A 20,607-nucleotide genomic window follows, 5' to 3' on the forward strand; every position below is an offset into this window, starting at 1 on the left:
CAGAAACATGAGTACAGCAATCCCTCTCGGGATGCCATTTCTGCCTCTGAAGGACCAGAAGTGTCGTTCTTTTAGTGCTAAGCTTTACCAGGATAAATAAAGGTCAATTGTCAAGCAAAATAGTACCATGGGAGGCATCATCAGCTGTGACTGTTGACTTGCTTGAACCCTGTCAAGCTTCCGCTTTGGTTCAGACGCAACCTAGGAGATGTCGTGTCGTCCTAGGCACAAACACACTACCAAACAATAGATAAGTATTTGCTTTAATGCAAATTATTAGACCAAACTGAAAGGATAAAGTGGGTGTACTGTTTACTGCTGAGTGCGAATCAGTTGATGCAGCATTTGGAACTTGCGCCATCTAGTGATCACATATACACAGTACGTCTGAATTCCTTGCATAGAGATTCACAAGAGGCCTTCATCTCAACTCTAAACACAGAAACAAACGACACACTTTATTATAATTACAGATGTAAGGACACTAACCAATCTAATACTTATAATTAAGACAAAACTAACCAGCAACCTGTACATTTAATATGAATGAATATACTTTGGTATCTATTATATATCACCGCTAAGTGAAATTGTGTAGCAGTAGGGCATCGGTTTATAATAGTCCTAGCACATGACTTTTCAAGGTTCATTTGATTGTTGTATATTTATGGCCTGAAAGTGTTTTCATTATAACTTAACTGTAATCATGGCGTTACTGAGATAATATGGCAGGGGATGCAGTACATCATGTGGCAAAAAAGGTACTTTCAATTACAGTCGTACTTTTTTGTTTCTTGTTTCTTTTAATGATAGCCTAAAGTTTTTCATAAATTATGTACTGTAATTATGATTTGATTTTTCTTTCTACTGCGTTAGTCATGTCAAGAATGTCATCACACAACACTTGTGTCTATTACCGCCGTCATTTTTTTTCCATTTATTTTTATGGCCAGTAAGTGTTTTTCATGACGATATTTACTGTAGCCTACTAATGGTTTTACTAGTCAGTGATAGACTATGGGGCGACATAGGAATACAGTGGTCCCCCCCATATTAATTTTAAAAATTGTGACTTTAAATCCCACTTTGAGACCACCAACGGAACAGCATGGTGGCCAAGTCTGTGACAGTTTGGTCTACAGCAGTGATTCTCAATTTTTTGTTACTCCCCGCCCCCTAAGAAGAAAATATTCCGCGCCTCCAATTATTATTATTATTATTATTATTATTATTATTATTATTATTATTATCTTAATTTGTTATTGATGTGGAGGTTTTTAACGTGCTCCACAAACAAAGTTAATTTAATTTACTACCCGTTTCGACCTCACACACGAAATAGTCGTCACCTCGCCACCGTAGAAATGTTACTGCGTCGTAACCGAGTGTCGTAACCTGAGGCCAACCCTTGAAACGTGTTGTGGTATTCTACCTTTCGGCCAGTGGGTGACGACATTTCACCGATTGAACTTTGCGAGCCCCCGACTGTTCTCACCCCAACATGAAGAAGGATGCTGTCTCGCTGAGTGCCTCTCACACACACTAGTCCGAGCATCCCGGCTACCATTACTCCCTCTTTTAATCCCAACTCCATCATTTATGACAGCGTTGCCCCAAACGTGGTGCGTTCACGAACACGGCGAGAAAAAGACACACAAGGTGGCACTGCGGCTGTCTGTAGTGGCGACCACTTGGCTAACTAACGTTGGCTAATTGCCCCCGCCGCTGCTCCGCTTTGCTTTGCTCGCCGCTATTGTTTGTTGTTGCAGCCTCTCATCAAACAAATCACAGATGTTGTAGATCAAGCTCTCCAAGGTAAGTGCCGTGAGCGCACAATGTGAGCCTTGTTCTTTTGCTTCCGATGAGTGTTCCTGTGGAAAATGTGCCAAATAATGCAGTGCAATATGGTTTGTTTGGAAACGTCAAGCAACTAGCCACTCGGCTAATTTCCCTGTTAGCATGAAGACCGGGCTGCCCCGCGCTGTTTCCAAACAGGCTTGCTTATCAGTAAGGCGGCTAGCCGGCTAGCAACAACCACTAGCACTGATTGGGAATGCCAATGGGGACCGGTGTACTGTTTGGGGTGCGAACGGCTTGATTCATGCTGTTTAGCGTCAGGGACATGCAGCACAAAACTCACTGCTCCTGTTTGTGTTTTCAAACATGTAGTGCATCAGCGAGAGTGCAGCACGGAGAGAGCTTCCTATTTGAAATGACCCTGTGCAGTGTGTTCGCATGTGTCAAGGAGTAGTCTGAGCCCATTGAGCTATTGTCATTAGCTCATGGAAATGTTAGCTGCCAAATGCTATCATGCTGCCTTTTGTGTGCCACACTTGTGTTTTGACTAGTTGCAAGCTTGTAGTTCAGGGCTGCTTTTTGTTGAGTTTTGTGTGAGAGGGCATACAAAAAAACAAAAAACAAACAAACACTGACAGTTGGAAATAAAGGCTGATTGTCAGTAATTAGAAGTAGAAGACTTTGCCTTTTGGCAAACATTTGAACAGTAGTGAAAGTGAATAAAGTTTAGGTTTGTGATGGCATGTTAGATTGGAACTATGATAATCATGAAGGGGATGCCTGGTGGTTGAGTTGATAACACAAACGTCCTCACAATTTTGAGTTTTAGGGTTCAAAACTATACTTTGGCTTTCCTGTGTGGAGTTTGCTTGACCTTCCCGTTGTGTGGGTTTATTTTCTGGGTACTCTGTCTTCCTTCCCATTCCAAAAAAGTAAAGTGAGTCTTCAGTGAACTTTACATACACTATTTCATATGAAAAAAAAATGATTTGAAGTTCAAAGAATTGTGCAACTAGGTGACCTTGTAGTGAGCATGTCTGCCTTGTCGTCAGATGTCCGGGGTTTTAAACCTCCCATTTTTATTCCCAATTTCTGAAAACATGCATGTTAGGTTGATTGAAGATGCTCCACAGGTGTAAATGTGTCTACTGTGAATGGTTGGTTGTCTACATCTGCCACAACCAGTGCAGGGTGTACCCATCCTGGTGTAGCCTATCTCTTGCACTATGTCAGCTGGGATGGGTTCAAGCTCACCTGGGACCCTGTAAAGTGTGACAGAAAATGGATGGAAGGATATAAAGATAATGACAATAGTTAGGGGTGTGAATTGCCTAGTACCTGACGATTCGATTCGTATCACGATTCACAGGTCACGATTCGATTCGATACCGATTAATCCCGATACGAATTTATAAGTCGATTGTTGCGATTTTTTTCATTCAAATTTAGAAAATACTAATCAGTAAGCTTGTAGAGTGTAAGATTTATATGAAAATGTATTATTTATTTATCTGAAATTTCAGTCTTATAGCGGTTGTAATCTGTTTCATGTTTAAACAGCATTAAAATAAAATATTAAGGCTTAATGTTCCGTTCATATAACATTCTTCCATGCTCAAGGTGTGAATCCTAAAAAAATAAAAAAATAAAAAAATAAATAAATCGATTCTGCCGATTATTGAATCGATTCGAGAATTGCGCGATGTAGTATCGCGATATATCGCCGAATCGATTTTTTTTAACACCCCTAACAATAGTGTTTTTTGTATTTATGAGTGTAAAGCAGCTTGTTGGAACAGTGACGCAACCCGTTTTTAGTTACAAACGCTCGACTGTCAGTGATATGCGGCGACATTGTAAATGTCAAAAGTATAATCTTGCAGCTTGCATGTATTTGGTAGTAGATGATTTAGAATATTTGAAAGGATATTAAGGAAGATAAGACAACAACACAAACATGACAGATCAGATGAGCAAAGGTTTTTTTCATTTTTAAATCAGATATGTGCACAAAAGGCTGTCTCTCTCTCTCTCTCTCTCTCTTTTTTTTTTTTTAATATATAAATAAACAGCTTCAGATGTCTTATCGGCATTTAGCTCAAGGACAGTGTCGGGAATGTTACATTTCAGCCATATCTTGGTTAGATTACAAAAGAAGCCCTTCTCTGTGAACACTATTGCTCCCTCTGGTTGAATTGTGACTTTGCCTAATAGGCCTAGAACCTTCATAGTTGAACACCGTCTGCTCCTGCACACTTGTCGACCTCACGTTTTAAATCCAATTTATCCATTTTGATCACTTGTCTCTGGAATAAGTCGTTATCGTGTCCAAACTTTTACCATCATAAAACCTTTATAAACTGCATGGCAGTTTAAACGTTTTTTTGTTTTTGTTTTTCATCGTTATTAATTTTTAGGCAAACACTGAAAGCAGAATTTAAAACACTCTTTAGTGTTTCTCTTTAATAATGATTTGTCATTAATAGTTGAAACCATAAATATACCTGAAATAATTCCAAAACATTCAATGCAATTTGAGACTCATCTCACATTACTCTTAAATGAAAATTGTTTACAGATGGTTTGACTGAGAAAAAAAATGCACCAGAAGTGCGCATGTGCACGCACATGCGGCAACGTCTCTTTGTAAATGCCACTAACAATCCAGGCCAACTTCACTCCTCCCCATTATTAAAAGCTTCTTTCTCAGTTGAGATGTCCATCCATCCATCCATCCATCCATCCATCCATCCATCCATTGTCTTGACCGCTTATTCCTCACAAGGATAGCGGGGGCTGCTGGCGCCTATCTCAGCTGGCTGTGGGCAGTAGGCGGGGTACACCTGAACTGGTTGCCAGCCAATCGCAGGGCACACAGAGACGAACAACCATCCACACTCACAAGCACACCGAAGGACAAATCGGAGCGTCTAATTAACCTGCCATGCATGTCTTTGGAATGTGGGAGGAGACCGGAGTACCCGGAGAAGACCCACGCGGGCATGGGGAGAACATGCAATCTCCACCCAGGAAGGCCGGAGCCTGGACTCGAACCCGAGTCCTCAGACAGTTGAGATGTATCACTTAAAAATTAAGCCAAACCCCTTATAGTCGCGATCCGGCATTCATAAATCTTCATATTTGCATTAATTTTTGGGGGGAACATATCCTCAATTGTTTGTATGCTTGTGAAATGTGAATTTTCCGTTATTGGCTCAAATAGTCACTGGTTTGTGTTCAGGCCAAATAAATTAAAGCCTTACTTTGGTAGCATCTGTTGGAATCCGGATGTTGTTGTTAGATTTCATTTATTGAGTGTTTTTTTCATCTACTTTTGTGATGTCCTGTTTTGTTGGCAGTCCTTGAATACATCTCCTCCTCCATCATAAGTGAAAGTACGTTTCTGCTTCTCCACTGATGCAGCCTGTGGAGTCTACTTAAGGCCAAAAGTTGAATTTGTAAAGATTTAATCCAGTTTGTATAAAGTGGTAGTGGACATATTTGTTTGATCTTCTGTAATGTCACGTCAATTTGCACTAGTGTGTTATTTAAGGCTTGTATGCTAATACTGTTGTTGAGCCTAAAATGTTAATGTGGTTTATTTATTTATTATTTAGGGATGTCATGGCTCAGTGGTTTAGTAGTTGTCTCCCATCTGTGAGGTTGTGGGTTCGATCCTTACTCCTGGTGACCATGTCGAAGTGTCCTTGAGCAAGACACTGAACCCCGATTTGCTCCCAGTGGACCTGCATGGCAGCAGCCGACCACTGTTGTATGCGTGTGTGTGTGTGTGTGTGTGTGTGTGTGTATGTGTGTGTGTGTGTGTGTGTGTGTGTGTGTGTGAATGTGAGGCTTAAATTGTAAAGCGCTTTGGGCACCATATGGTGTAGTTAAAGCGGTATATAAAAAGCAGTCCATTTACCATTTCTTTACATTGAATAATTGAAATACTCAATGCAATTGTTTATGTAACATGGGTTCATGATTTTGTACATGCCAGAAGCATGGCATTGATGATGCGCACTGATACTTCCCTTTTTAAATAGGGATGCACGATAATGCTATTTTCAACCGATACCGATAAACCAATAATTTAGAACGTGCCGATGTCGATAACTGATAAGTAAGCCGATAATTGTTTGATTCCTACAATAAGTCGAACATGTTAAAATACATTGAAACATTGTGTAAACTTTAGGCAATGTTTCAATGTATGTAAAGCACCATGAAGCTGAATTTTATTGATATGAGCCACAACAAATGGACCAACGTGGCATGTCGATTATTATTGCCCAATTTCTTTATTATCTTGTTTATCTGTATGAAATCAAATTAGTTGCTAATTGCCGATAATTTTCGGCCAATTTCTCTATTATCTGGTTTATCTTTATGACACCAAATTGACAATTGCCGATAATTATTGGCGAATTTTTCTATAATCTGGTTGATCTGTTTGACGTCAAATTGTTTGATAATTGCCGATAATTTTCGGCAAATTTCTTTATCTGGTTTATCTGCATGATGCCAAATTGGGTGATAATTGCCGATAATTTTTGGCAAATTTCTTTATCATCGGTTTTATCTGCATGATGTCAAATTGGTTGATAATTGTCAATAATTTTTGGCAAATTTCTTTATTATCCTTTTTATCTGCATGATGTAAAATTGGTTGATAATTGTCAATAATTATCGGCAAATTTCTTTATTTTCTGGTTTATCTGTATGACACTAAATTGGTTGATAATTGCCGATAATTATCGGAGGATTTCTCTATTATCTGGTTTATCTGTTTGAAGTCAAATAGGTCGATAATTGCCGATAATTATCGGCCACCGATATTATCGTGTATCCCTATTTTTAAAGTACTTTGCAGCCCTATTGTGGCATCACAGTTAATCACTGATTTTTGCTATTCGTGCTAATCTAATATATCCTATCATTGCTAATTTGCTATTTAGAACACACTCTATGGTGTTTGTAGACTATTTAATTAAGTGTATTCATTTCCGTGCAGCTCACGGTTTGGTACTTTTTAAAGGGATACTTTACTATAAAAAATTGTAACATAATTTTTAGCATTGTTAACATTTTGTCTATCAGGAATTTGCTAACATTATTTTTCATGAACAATTATAAACTCCTTTAAAAAGGCGTTTTGCCACTTGCTGTCGACTGAAAATGACATTACAGGTGTTGAGGGCTCAGGTAAGAACCTATCACGGCTCAACTTGTAAACGCTAGGTAAGCCGTGTTAAGTAAATAAACAAGCACTGAACAATCTTAAAGGCCTGGTCTGCCGTTTTCACTCAGGAAAAGGCACTTTTTAAATACAGGATTTAAACAGGCAAACTTCTTCTCAATTTCTCCCATGGCAACTTGAGAGGACGCACAGATTATTATTATTATTTTTTCACTCGCTCGCTCGCTCACTCACAGAAGCTTACATATGTGAATGAGTTAGTAGAAAAAAAAATCCATGAGTGCTGTCAGTGTCCAGTTTCCGCGGGAGTGACGTCAAGCAGCCGACAAATTCGCCCGGCCCCGTTTGCGACACGCCATCCCCTGCTCTGTGATTGGCTGGAGGGGTGTAGACACTGTCATTCCACAGACACGTCCCACTGCTTAAATAACAAACACAAAATGGCAAAATACAGGCTGGGGTGGTGGGGGTTTAGGACAAAATCACCACCAGACATGAAGAGAAGCCCAGAGCTGTAAATTGAGAAGTAGTTTGTTTGTTTAAATCCTCTATTTAAAAAGTGCCTTTTCCTGAGTGAAAACGGCAGTCTGGGCCTTTAAGCCTCATCATGGCATGTCCCATGACTCCCATCACTACTTCACGGGAGCAAAAAAGCATCTTCCACTAAATCGTTGTGCCTAGTTAAACTTGTTTCGGTGCAAGGATTTCCCGCTATCTTAGCTTAGCATAGTTTGTTCAATTGCTGGTGAGCATGACGGTTGTGACTGGGTTTTATTTCTTTCTTAAAGGGACATTGTGTAAGATTAGCACCATCTAGTAGTGAACTAATAATTATTTCATTTAAAAGAACTCACTACTGTTTTCAATCTATCCATCTATCAATTATCTGAACTGCTTAGCCAAACACAAACAAACTGAAAAATTGTCAACCAACTGTGGGATGGAGGCAGGTGATTACCAGAGTAATCAGTGAAATAATCAACAGGATAATTGATTCTAAAAAGATTTGCTCGTGACAGCTCTACTATATTGGCTTTTGTAGCATCTTGTGGCATTTTAGGGTGTAATCCACAACTAGATGGCTTAAGATAGCATCCACAGATTATTATTATTTTTGAGTAGTGAACCACGAAGATGCAGGAGATTACTGCATTACGTTAAGGCGTTGTACTTAAGGTTTCACTGTGCTAACATAACAGCCCCTTGGTAATGCGTGTGATTTACATTCATAGATTGCCTACAACTCACTTGTTTATTTCAAGTGACACAGCCCTTCCCTCATCTTCGCAGTGACACCGGATTCTGCGTTTCCCTCCTTGTCAGATTGCCACGGTGTTAGTCTACGCGTCCATTAAATTGAATTACCTGAGAGCTTAAAAGCATTGCTTGGTAAATCACCGCTATCCTCAACACTACATTATGTTTAATGCCCTTAAACAACCTAACGTGGACATGTTGGGCTATTTTCCAATCAACCATACTCATAACATCTCCTGCACCTGCTCAGGCTTGTTGCTGGCTTAAATGGTTAATGTCTGCAGGCATTAATAAAACAGCTGTGTGAGACATTTGACAGTAATTTTATAGGTTATTCACAGTTCTATTATGATGTTTTTTGTGTAACTGCAGTGTCTTTAAGGGGGGAAAATCCTCATTATGTGACTAGTTCGTGGGTTAGAGGAGGTCAGGGTGTTTTATAGTGTTTCAAATTGAGCTCAAGCGCAGCAGTGGTAAAAATGACGAGTGACACAGCCGGCCACTGAATGTTAATGTATCCCAGTGCTTGCAGATTAATCGTAAGAGAAATAGCCTCGAATATTCCCCTTTAATGGCTAATGTGTGTTAGAGTAACGCCTGCTCCCTTCGAGCAATAATACGTAGGACAGAAAAATGTGGAGGAGGAAAAAAAATCCATTTTCACTCCAGTTTGGCACTCAGAGTATTTGTAGGATGATTTGTCATTACACACACTCAGCAATTCAACATTGATACGCTGCGTTCAGATTGCCTCTTGCTGTTTTTCACCCACATGCCGTCACTGGATTTTTTTTCCCCCCGACCATGAATGGCCAAGATGATTGCCCATTATAATGCCTGGCTGTGGTCTCCGAGCTATGTCAGGCTCTGCACGAGGTGGTGTAATAAAGACATTTGTGTGGCAAGCCTGTATTGTAAAATAGATATTGCACTTTCTGCAAGGCTATTGTGTTTCAAAGCAAGGTGACTAGCTGATATGCTGGCGTCTTGGGGCATTTTGTATATACACTTTGAAATTATGCTGGCAGGAGAGTGAAAAGTTGTCTTAATTATTATTGACGGCTGATTATTGACTATTATCAAATTAATCTATCTTTGTTAATCAATACCATATTTTATTTAAAAATGCTTAAAATTTAATCTTCTCACCAGTAAATATCTGATTTCTGTAGTCCTCCATGAAAGCAGATTGATTCCTCTTGGTGTTGAATCAAAATAAAATGTTTGCTTTTTACTCTTGGTAATTTTCTGACGTTGCGGACCAACCAAGTAACTGAATCATATAATCTGTTTGCTTGCTTGTGATATCCACTTTGCATCACTGACTACGTTTACCATGTAAACCCGCAAAACATCGCAAAATACCTCAACCTCAACCAACCCGCAAAATATCCTCTTATTTGGGTTTTAAAAACCTGAATAAGACCCCTGGGTTACTCCTTTTTTAACCCAAATTCTTGTTCATAGAACCACATTCGGAATATCTCAGTTGAAAGGGGCATTGGTTTGTCTTCCGCGCATACTTTATTTGCAAGAAATGTTGGTCGTTTGAGTACAGGAACGATATATAGACAAATTATATGTACTATTTTACATGTTTGACTTGAACTTGCTTCGTTGGATCATGGATGGCTCTCCTCACCACTTGCCCGACTGAGCCCCTCCACACACTGAGCAATGGCATTTATTTATTTATTTATTTATTTATTTATTTTTTAATACTGCATGTTTATTGTTCGTCAGTACTTGGGCTGCAAGATTTTGGAAAAATAACCTAATTGCAATTTTTCAGACCAATGTTGCGATTCGATTTGCGATTTTTGAATTTTACACATTAAAATGCATGAAAACACTACAATTGTGAGTAAGTTTAGTTTCAGACAAGTAATTTGATCAATATTTTAACAATGCAATTCTATAATGTCACTATTTGATTAAAAGTACGAGGCCTTCTGGTGAATATGCTAAGGGGGGAGCTTTGACCTACATTATGCTTCTAAACCAAATAATTTGCCAATAAAAACAATACATTGAGGCTCAGGCTATGGCGAGATTATAATATAGTTACATATCCAGAATAATAACACAGAATGGAAAATAACATTCCAATTCTTTTTTTTTTGGTAGCATCATTAAATTCAAACAAGAAAGAGAACCATGAATGTAAACAATGTTCAAGTATCAAGTGTCAATATTTAAACAGGTAAACATTGCACACTATTATGCACTTTATTTCAAGTAAACAAATCTTTAAAGCTCAATACTTGTGACAAAACTCTTGTATTAACAGCGCAAAACTTTGAGGTCTGTCCATTGTGTGCATGAGGCTTTTGAAGCCTTCCACTGACAGAATTTAGGGGAATCATTTCCTTGACAATATAACGGGTTATATAGCCCTTTCTTGTCATTTATTTGTGCCTATGCGAACGTTTTTCCCAAGGCGTGACTAACGTGAATGCTGCTGTTAGCGATGTTAGCTTAGCACGGCCGCTAGTTGCCTCCCCTTCGTCAGTCTTTTTTTTTAACCTGCTTGACATGCTTCATACTGAAGTCGGTGTTGATTTTTTAAGTGTTGATATAAGTTGGTCGTGTTGCCTCTAGATCGGGCTACTCGCTGATTTTGTATCTGGCGCTTTTCTTTTGGTCCACGTCATTTTCGTCAAATCCGAAATACGTCCAAATAACATACGTGCCACCCTTCTTTTGCTCTCTCTCTCCCCTCCTTTGTAGCGGCAGAAGTCCCTTCTTCCATTAAATCCACGTCGGTGCACGGCAGTCGAGGTGCACTCGTTATGGTTGCGCTGGCTGTACAGAATGAAGGCACTGGAGCGCAAAAAAAAAAAAAAAAAAAAAGAAAGTATCTAAAACCGCACTGTTACGGAGCCCCTAAGGTGACATGATAGAAAAAGAAAAAATAAAGAACTTTGCGCTCCCTCGCAAAGATTTTTGCGTTCCCTCGCAAAAAACTTTGCGTTCCCTCGCAAAACATCATTGCGTTCCCTCGCAAAGATTGCCAGGGAAAGCAAAGATTGCGTGCCCTCGCAAAACAACTTTGCGTTCCCTCGCAAAGAGAGAACGCAAAGTTGTTTTGCAAGGGAACGCAAAGTTGTTTTTTTTCGTCTACCATGTCACCTTCGCTACGCCGTAAACACTTCCGGGTCAACTTCCATGTGAACAAAAGCGACGTGTAAACAAAGCAGTGGAAAAACACGTGCTCCATCCTAGTCACTTTGGGAAAGCTTTCCCACTGTTTTGTTTCATGTTTAGAAACGTTCCGTCCTCGTCGCTTTTGTTCACATGGAAGATGACCTGGAAGTGTTTACGGCGCAGCTAAGGTGACATGGTAGGCGAAAAAAACAACTCTCGCAAAGATTGCGTTCCCTCACAAAGATACGCAAAGTTGTTTTGCGAGGGAACACAATCTTTGCGTTCCCTCGCAATCTTTGCGAGAGAACGCAAAGTTTTTTGCAAGGGCACGCAATCTTTGCGAGATTGCGAGGGAACGCAAAATGTTTTGCAGTATATTTTTTTTTTTTGCAATTGTTTTTTTTCGACCATGTCACCTTAGGGGCTCCGTACACTGTTTTGCCATTAGGTTATTGCACTTGGTCAAACCTCAATGTTGGTTAGATTTAGATTAATCGTGCAGCCCTACACTGGTGGCTCAAACAGGCAGCAAACCTCCCTGCGTTTTTCTTTTTCTTTCTTTCTTTCTCCTGAAGGTGCTTCTTGCTACCTGTGCCAAAAGCTTGGAAATTGGCCGTAGCAAAAGCCTGGCATGTGTTGTCTTAAGATATTGGACTGACACGCACAAGCCACACTGGCAGATAGGAGGCATGAACAGCACCCCCTCCCCGTCACTCCACCCATCAGCGGAAGCCCATTTTCTCCCGGCTTTTCCCAACAAGTCGGTGGAGGCGAGATACTGGATGTGTTGTCTTCTTTGTCAGTTTCTCTTCACCTCTCGTAAGAGCTGTCTCATATCTTTGCCCAGTTTGATTGAGGTCCAGCTCTGCAGTGCCACGATTCTACCAAATAAAACCTTTTCTGTATTACCAATATGTTTCACAGTAATTATATAGTTTTTTTTTTTTTATATGTACACACAACACACTCACACAATGCATTTTAGTTGTATAAATTTTTCGGGAGCGGAAGCTAAAATAACTGAGAAAATATGTTTGCACAAATGTGCTCTCTCTCTTATAATTGGGAATCTGGCAATGTTCAAAATGAACCACCAATCACATTCAAACTGGGCTGTCACTAATCGAATCTTTTTAAACTCGATTTTCCTATCGATTATTTATCTTGTGTACGTATGTGTTATTAAACATAAACACCAACAAAATTCGGCTATGCTAAATGGTTAGCAATCATAATTAGCATTAGTCTGCTAATGATTACCATTTAAGGTAAACGAACACTAACTACCATTTAGTTCAAACATACATCATTATACCTACAGACATTACACAAGTAAAAGTGTCTTAAAAGTCACTTACAGACGATGCTTCAAAAATAGTCCAAGGAGTAAATGAGTGGAGCTGCCTCTTGGCTACAATGAGCTCAATAAGTTACTCTCCACTGCTGTTCCTCTACACAAGGGTACGTGTAGAAACATTGACAGCGGTGCAAAACATGATTCCGACTATTTTTTAAAGTCGATTTTTCTGACTTAGTCGACTTTTTTTTTCTCACCCTTAATTCAAACTCATGTTAAATGGGAGTCAAAAGTGCAGCTGACACCATTTAAAGTGCTTCTGATGAACCCCAAACAGATGTAGGCTTAGTAGGCTTTTGCTGAACAAGTGCAAGCCATGGTCTGCTGAGAGCTTCCACACTGTAAAAGGGATTTCACTGTTCAAAGGTATTAGGCAGTAGAGCAAAAAAACAAACAAACAAACAAACAAAAAAAAACCCCAAAACAAATAGATGAATATGGAAAATTGAACACTGAATATGTGATAGTGGCCCCGGGGAGCTGTGGCTCGCTTCAGTCTGTATGGAGTGGGCTGCGGTCACTATAGGCTGGCGGTCTCTGGGATGGCATTCCTCCCCTGTGGTGGTTGGCCAAAATCCCTCTCAGTGGGGATGAACTCCTCCTGGGTGCCTTTCCTCACAGGGTTCTTCTGTCCCCCGCCATGTTGTGGTTTGTGTGTGTATCTGTGGGTACGATCATGGGGATATGGGGGGAGGGGTGGCTTTTTCTTTTGTATTATTGGAGGTTTTAATTGTTAAGCACTTTGAGTTGCATTTGAATGTATGAAAGGTGCTATCTAAATAAAGTTTGATTTGATTTGAATGAATAAAGCAACAAACATGAGTATAAACTGCTCCTGAGGCAGTTACTGTATTATTCCATTACCGTTATAAACCATCAGTTTTATATATTCTTGTACCACCCTTACAAAAGCATTTGTACAAATAAAGGCCTCATCGCAAATAAACGGCTCCTTCTAGTAAACAACCCTTGCCAGAATTAGAGGAAATTCCGTAATCATTTTTTGTTTTTAGCCTCTCAACACCTACTGCAGAGATGAGCTTTGATTTTATTTGTCCTCATCGTAAGTGCATATAACAATTGGCACACAAGAGTGCATTGTGTGAGCAACACGGCCTATTTATTTGATGTCTTTAGCATTTCATCCACGAGTGTTTGTGAAAACTAGAACTGAAGCGTTAGCTAACATTTTCCATCACAAATTATCATCACGTTGACACAAGTTCAGTGTTTTATTTAATGAATTCATGCAGATGACAGACAGTTTTATAGAATGTGAAGCCAAAGGTAAACAGTAGCGCAATTAAGATGCGTTGATGAAAAAACAGTCAGCCATTTGCCATCTCAGTCGAGGAAGAAAATGAAATGGTGTAGGATCAGCTGGCTGGCCCCTGAGGAGATGGAGAACAGGGCGGGCGGGTGGGGGGGTGGGGATAAGATGATGAGGATGAGGAGGAGTGCTTTGCCGTTGTGTGGGTGTCAGTACTTATTAGGTAAGAGATTGCCTCATCTAATGACACGGCATGGGTGCTCATAGTGCAGAAACACAAACAATGCATACCAGTGTTTTACTGCGCACATCCCCTGCAGCTGCCTGCCTCAAGACGTTTGCATAGACATACTTTCTCGCAGGAATATTTCAACATCTTTTAGGATGAATCCCTTTTTCTCCCAGCGACGCACATTTACTCCTTCTGCAAGACAAAAGGCCTTTTTTTTTTTTTTTTCTGAACGCTTCCTTGCAGTGGCGCAGTTGAAAGATGGAGGGGATTAAAGGCTCGCAGCACAATAGATCTGTGCGCTTTTCTCTCTGCTCTCATTGTTTCGATTGACAGCAGCAGTAGTTTTCAGCTGCAATCTTTATTGTCACATCAGGCTACATCACCTGCTCTGTTTGCTGAGCACCAGCACAAAGCGGACCTTTTGTCCTTTCGTGCTCCTGTAAGGTTACTATTGCGTTGTTTGACCCCTTATAAACATGAATGTTAACGCCTTGTTTGTTGTAATAATCAAGCAGTGACCTTGTTTTGTGAGTGGAAGCATAAGATTTGAACGGTGGACAATTTTGACCCCGACTGGGAAAATGATACCTCAGGAGTCTATGATTTTTTACATCGTCATGTGTGACATCACAAGAGACTTGAGCAAATCGCACAAAATTTGCTGAATGACCACATAAAGCATTATTTCTATTGTCTTCTTAGGCGTTTTCATGTTTTGTGATGCTGCCTAGTAATGACAGCTATTAAATAGGAAATTGCACATATTGTGACGTCGTAACAAAGGCAGATTTGATTGGATCTCGATGTTAGCCACTTGCGCGCCTTGCACTCGATCTTCGCTGGCGGTGTATCGCAATTAGGGAATTCGGTGACAAGTCTGATTGGTCTCTCGTGCAAATTCGCATCTTCACCGCAAACTGAGCTACCTATGCACATTCATCATCAAAAATGTGGGTGAGTATATATTTGGTCTTTTTCTTCTTCCAATTCAATCCAACTCTTTTCATAGAGCATTTTTAAGAATAACTAAAAAAACTAAACTAAAAACAAAATCAAACACAGCATAACATGATGTAAACAAAGAAAATAAAAACAGTAAGACCAATACTAGAGCTGCGAGCAGCTATAAAGGGCCCTCGCAGCCCGGGCCACGTTGGGGTCCTTGCACGTTGGGGTACTTGCACGTTGGGGTACTTGCACGTTAGGGTACTGGCACGTTGGGGTACTGGCATATTGGAAGCAAAATTTCTTTGAAAATGGCATAATAAACGTTTACATGTAGAATATTTTTTTTGCCAGTGTGTGTCAAGCTCAACGGGTTTTGGTGATTGTTAAGACCTGCAAAAATCAGCGTCCTTATTTATTTTTAGGCAATGAGTTGCCCTGATTGGTATTTTTTGTAAAAGTGTATATATACATCATCGCTCGTTGTACTCATTGCACAATGTTACTTTTATTGTCCAAAGGGGCCATCAAAAATGACTAACACAAAATGGAAACGTACATACGTTTGGATCGGTGTGAAGCCAGTGAACAATTTGAGTGGTGGAAACTAAAAGAATATTCATAAATGACTTAGTTATCACACTTAGAATGAGTTTTCATTTTTTGTACAAAATACCGCATGTGGGTTTTTTTTTTTATATATATATATTATGCCTCAAGGGCTAGGTGGCGCTGTATTTATAACTGAATGTTGTCATAGAGATACCTTCAGGCCTTGATTATAAGCATACATGACAAGTGTGGGATTTTTTTTGGAGCATGTACCGTGGAGTTATTATGCATATCCTTCATTCACGATATTGCTTTTAATGTCCACAGAGGCTATCAAAAATAAATAAAAATATATATATGTTTGGATAAGTCTGATGCCAGTGAACATTTTGAGTGGTGGAAACTAAAAGAATATTCATAAATGACTTAGTTATCACACTTAGAATGAGTTTACATTTTTTGTACAAAATACCGTATGTGGGGTATTTTTTTTTTATGCCTCAAGGGCTAGGTGGCGCTGCATATATAACTGAATGTTGTCATAGAGATAGCTTCAGGCCTTGACGATAAACATACATGTCAAGTTTGGGATTTTTTGGAGCATGTACCGGGGAGTTATTAAGCATATCCTTTTTCAGTGCGAAACACAAATTTGATGCCCCGCCTTCATCATATAGTATTTCGAAAGGTCAAGATTTTTCCCCCTGTCGTTGGCTCAGGTCTTGACATGGTCCAGGTCAAGTCTTAACTCAGTCAGATGAAACGTGTAGGAGAAGTGGGCAAAAGTCTGCCCCCTGTGAATGTGCAAAAATCGTCAAAAATGGGACATTCAAAAATTCGTAGCTCACTTCCTGTTCATTTTAGCATATGGGTCCAAGAGACTTTTTTGTAGGTCTTGGGCCCCCTCATACACCTAAAAATATTCGTCGTTCTTGCTTAAACGTACAACCGGGGCTGCTTCGTTAAAAACTTCTAGGGGGCGCTATTGAGTCATTTTTGTAAAAATAGCACAATCAACAATGAAATATTGCTCATTTTACCAGGCCAGATGTGTGTGCCAAGTTTCAGGAGTTTCTGTGCATGTTTAGACCCTCAAAACTGGCGTTGTTTTCTTGGCGAACAGCGCTTAGCCACGGCCACAGCAATTCGCGAAAACTAACAAACTTCGTGTTGTGACATCATGAAGGCCGAAACCCTCATCTGAGCAAATATGAGGTAGGTCCAGTTAACGTGTTTGGAGAAAAACGTAGAAGAAAATTCGTAAGAAAAAAAATTGCCACTAGGTGGCGCTATCAGTTAGATGAAATGTAAGTTAGTAGATGTCTTTAGAGCTGGACTCTCATCAAATGTGTGAAATTTTGAGAAGATAGGATCATCTCGGTCAAGTTAATGCAGCTTTTATTGTCACGAAAAATCTTCAGACTTTGCGTCACCGTAGCGGCCACGCCCTTTGGCGAAAAGTTACAATATTCGGTGTGGGGCATCATCAACATCTTAAGGCTTTTCTGACCAATTTTCAACTGGATCCCTTCAACGAGCTCAGCACAGTAGCTAAAAACGTAAAGTATGACATTTATTGTAACCACTAGGTGGCGCTATATGTATAACTGAATTTTATCATATAGATGTTTTCAGGCCGTGACTATTACATTGCCTGAGAAGTTTGAGATTTTTTGGAGCTTGAACATGGGAGTTATTAAGCATTTGCTCTTTCTGGACAAATGAAATTTTAAAGGCAATATTAATGCCCCGCCCCCATCATATAGTATTTCGAAAAGGCAAGACTTTTTGCCCAGTTGTTCTCTCAGGTCTTGAGATGATAAATGCCAAGTTTGAAGTCAATTGGATGAAAAATGTTTGCAAAGGGGGAAAAAGCATGACCACAGTGAATGTGCCAAAATAGGCCAAAATTGGACATAAAAAAATTCATAGCTCATTTCCTGTACATTCTAGCTACATGGTCCCAATAGACTTTTTTTTGTGCGTCTCGGGGTGCTACACGTGCCTGCCAATTTTTGTTGCTCTAGCTCAAACGTGCCGGGCTTGGTTTTTATTTTTCTATGCTAGGGGGCGCTATAGAGTCGCGTTGTTATGACGACTTCATAATATCAAATTTTTCGCCGGGCCTGAGGAGTGTGCAAAGTTTGGTGAGTTTTCGTGAATGTTTAGGTACCCAAAATCGTGATCGTTTGCGGAGAATAAAGAAGAATAATAATAATAATAATAATAATTTTTACAAAAACAATAGGGACCTCGCAGCGGTCGCTGCTCGGGCCCTAATAAAACCAAAACACCAATTTTAAATAGTAGAAAACAATATAACGATATAACAAAACAAAACAAAAATAAAAATCTTTTCCACTTTACGTCAGTCCATCTCAGATGAGTTCAGGTCCAGAGAACCTGGGGGCCTTTATGGCGATATGTAACTTTTGTTTTGCATGGTAGAACTTTAACTTGCATTTGTAGTAGTGACAAACTATGTCAGCTGACAGTGGCCCTCTGAAGTGTTCCTGAGCCACACATGCGATGTCCAATAAATAATGCTGCTATTTTATTTTTTAATGCAGAGCTGCTGCCTGAGGGATTGAAAGCCACAGGTATTCAGTATTGCTTTTTGGCCTTGCCGTTCATGTGCAGCGATTTCTCCAGATTCTCTAATGCCGATGTCAGACTACACGAAAACAGCCCGATTTTAGCCCGACCGATGTGTCACGGACAAACGGGGCATGTCGTAAACGATTTTGGGTTGTCTTGACGTAGCGTCGCCCATGTAGTGTGACACGTTCAACGACTGGTCGCCTGTTGTCCGGGACGGTTCACGACCATCACGACGAAAGTCTAGCATGTTGGAATTTTTGCTCGTCTTGACGCATAATGTGACATACCTACGTCGTCGTCCGTTTGGTCCCATAGCATTGACCAATAGCGAGAGGGAGCGAAACGTCAATCACACACTGGACGCACTTTATAGCTCTTTTTATTTCTGTATACATTTGTTTAATTATTCGTTTATGTATTTATTTATTTATCCCCTGGATATTTCATGGGATGGGGCCAGACAGGTGCATCTCGAGGGGGGGGGAGAAGCGCCCCGCTGCGGCTGCATGGAGCGCGCACGCATCCGTGCAACCCGTCAGGCAACGGCGACGTGAAGAGAGGACCAAAATATATTGTGACTGTTGTTCTAATAATTTCAGAGATTTGGGCATATGAGTAGGGATGGGCACATATTTAGTGAGGATCGATCACACTTTCATATAGTCGGGCCAGGCCTCGCTGCCTTAACTGTCACCCGCTCTCACTTGAAAGTTTCCCCCCTCGGAGTGAGTAGCGTACTATCCAATGCACCGTACTAAAACAAGTCAAATATGAATAAATGAAGCAGTAAAAACTACTCAAACAATATAATATTTCAGTGTTTGATAAAATAATAAAACAAGATGTCATCCCGCAAATTAATTAACAAAATCTGCTATATTACCCCGGCGCATGTAGGCCTAAATAAATTAAAATACAGTGTTGGCTAAATCATATTTTAAACACTATTGAGGAGCAGGGAGCGCAAGCAATGCGCTCACATCACACTTGTCCCATGCGTGTTCCATTAACGCAAACACTCCCTGTCCGTGCCTCCTTTTTTTTTTTTTTTGTCTGTCCCACCTCCCCGACAAACAGTGGCCGACGCGTCTCTCTTGGCAAGACAACACACGATGATCGGCTGGTGTCTTGTCGCGTTCAGACGTGTAGTGTGACTACAAGCCCCGTCCACGACACAGAGCGAATTTGTCGGGTAATGTGACAGCGCAACTGTCGTGTAAGACAAAAAAATCGTGTCGTTTGACATCGGCATAAATCTTTTGATGATATTATGACACGTAAATAATGACATCAAACTGTATGTTGAGAAATTTATTAAAAAAAAAAAAAAGAAAAAGAAAAAAAAGCTGTTGAATAATTATCAAATTAGCTACTAATTAATTATCAAATAAATTAGGAGCTACGGAATTTTAATAATTGAGTAATCATTTGGAGTCATTGTTGAACCTAAAATTGTCCAAATCCCCTGATTTCAGCCTCTCATCAGTAAATATTCCCTGATTTCTGTATTCCTTCATGAAAGCAGACTGATTATCTGTTGTGTTTAATCAAATCAAAATAAGACATTTGCAAACCTCTGCTTTTACTTTGGAAAACATTGAGCAAACCAGTAACTGAATCAGTTTGAAAAATATTGGTGAGCACCTCCTCTCTCTCTCTCTCTCTCTCTCTCTCTCTCTCTCTCTCTCTCTCTCTCTCTCTCTCTCTCTCTCTCTCTCTCCTCTCTCTCCTCTCTCTCCTCTCTCTCCTCTCTCTCTCTCTCTCTCTCTCTCTCCTCTCTCTCTCTCTCTCTCTCTCTCTCATTTTTTTTTTTTTAAATTTTTTTTTTTATAACACTAAGCAATACGGTACCAAATAAATAAACAATGGAAATTGTTTAAATTTTTTTTTTGGAATACTATCAATGGAATAATCAATTCCAGAGTCTCACAGGATGCTCCTTTCATACCGGAGCATTAAACTCACCTGTTTTCAATTCACCTCTTCACCTGTAGTGTTTTGAAGTATTCCTCAGTTTTCCCAGTCTTTCCTTGCCCCAGTCCCACCCTTTTCGGAATATATTGCAGATATCAAATCAAAAATTAGTGAATATTTGCAATAAAAGCAATAACTTTGATCAGTTTGAATGTGAATAATTTTGTCTTTGTAGTGTATTCAAACATATATACAGTGGAACCTCTACTTACGAACGTCTCTTCATACGAAATTTTCGAGTTACGAAACGCCTCAACGGGAAAATATTGCCTCTT

General features: G+C 39.9%; 1 protein-coding gene across 2 annotated transcripts in view; it reads left to right on the top strand.

The window, feature by feature from the left end:
- The first annotated feature begins 1,492 nt into the window (after positions 1–1,492).
- rerea (arginine-glutamic acid dipeptide (RE) repeats a) overlaps positions 1,493–20,607 on the top strand; it is a 193,806-nt gene continuing 174,691 nt past the window's right edge. For both annotated transcript variants that reach the window (XM_077514959.1, XM_077514961.1), the window contains exon 1: positions 1,493–1,815. The gene's annotated coding sequence lies outside the window, so the exon portion shown is untranslated. The remainder of the gene's footprint in view (positions 1,816–20,607) is intronic.

This window comes from Festucalex cinctus, chromosome 2 (genome assembly GCF_051991245.1).
Source record: "Festucalex cinctus isolate MCC-2025b chromosome 2, RoL_Fcin_1.0, whole genome shotgun sequence".
Taxonomy (NCBI): domain Eukaryota; kingdom Metazoa; phylum Chordata; class Actinopteri; order Syngnathiformes; family Syngnathidae; genus Festucalex; species Festucalex cinctus.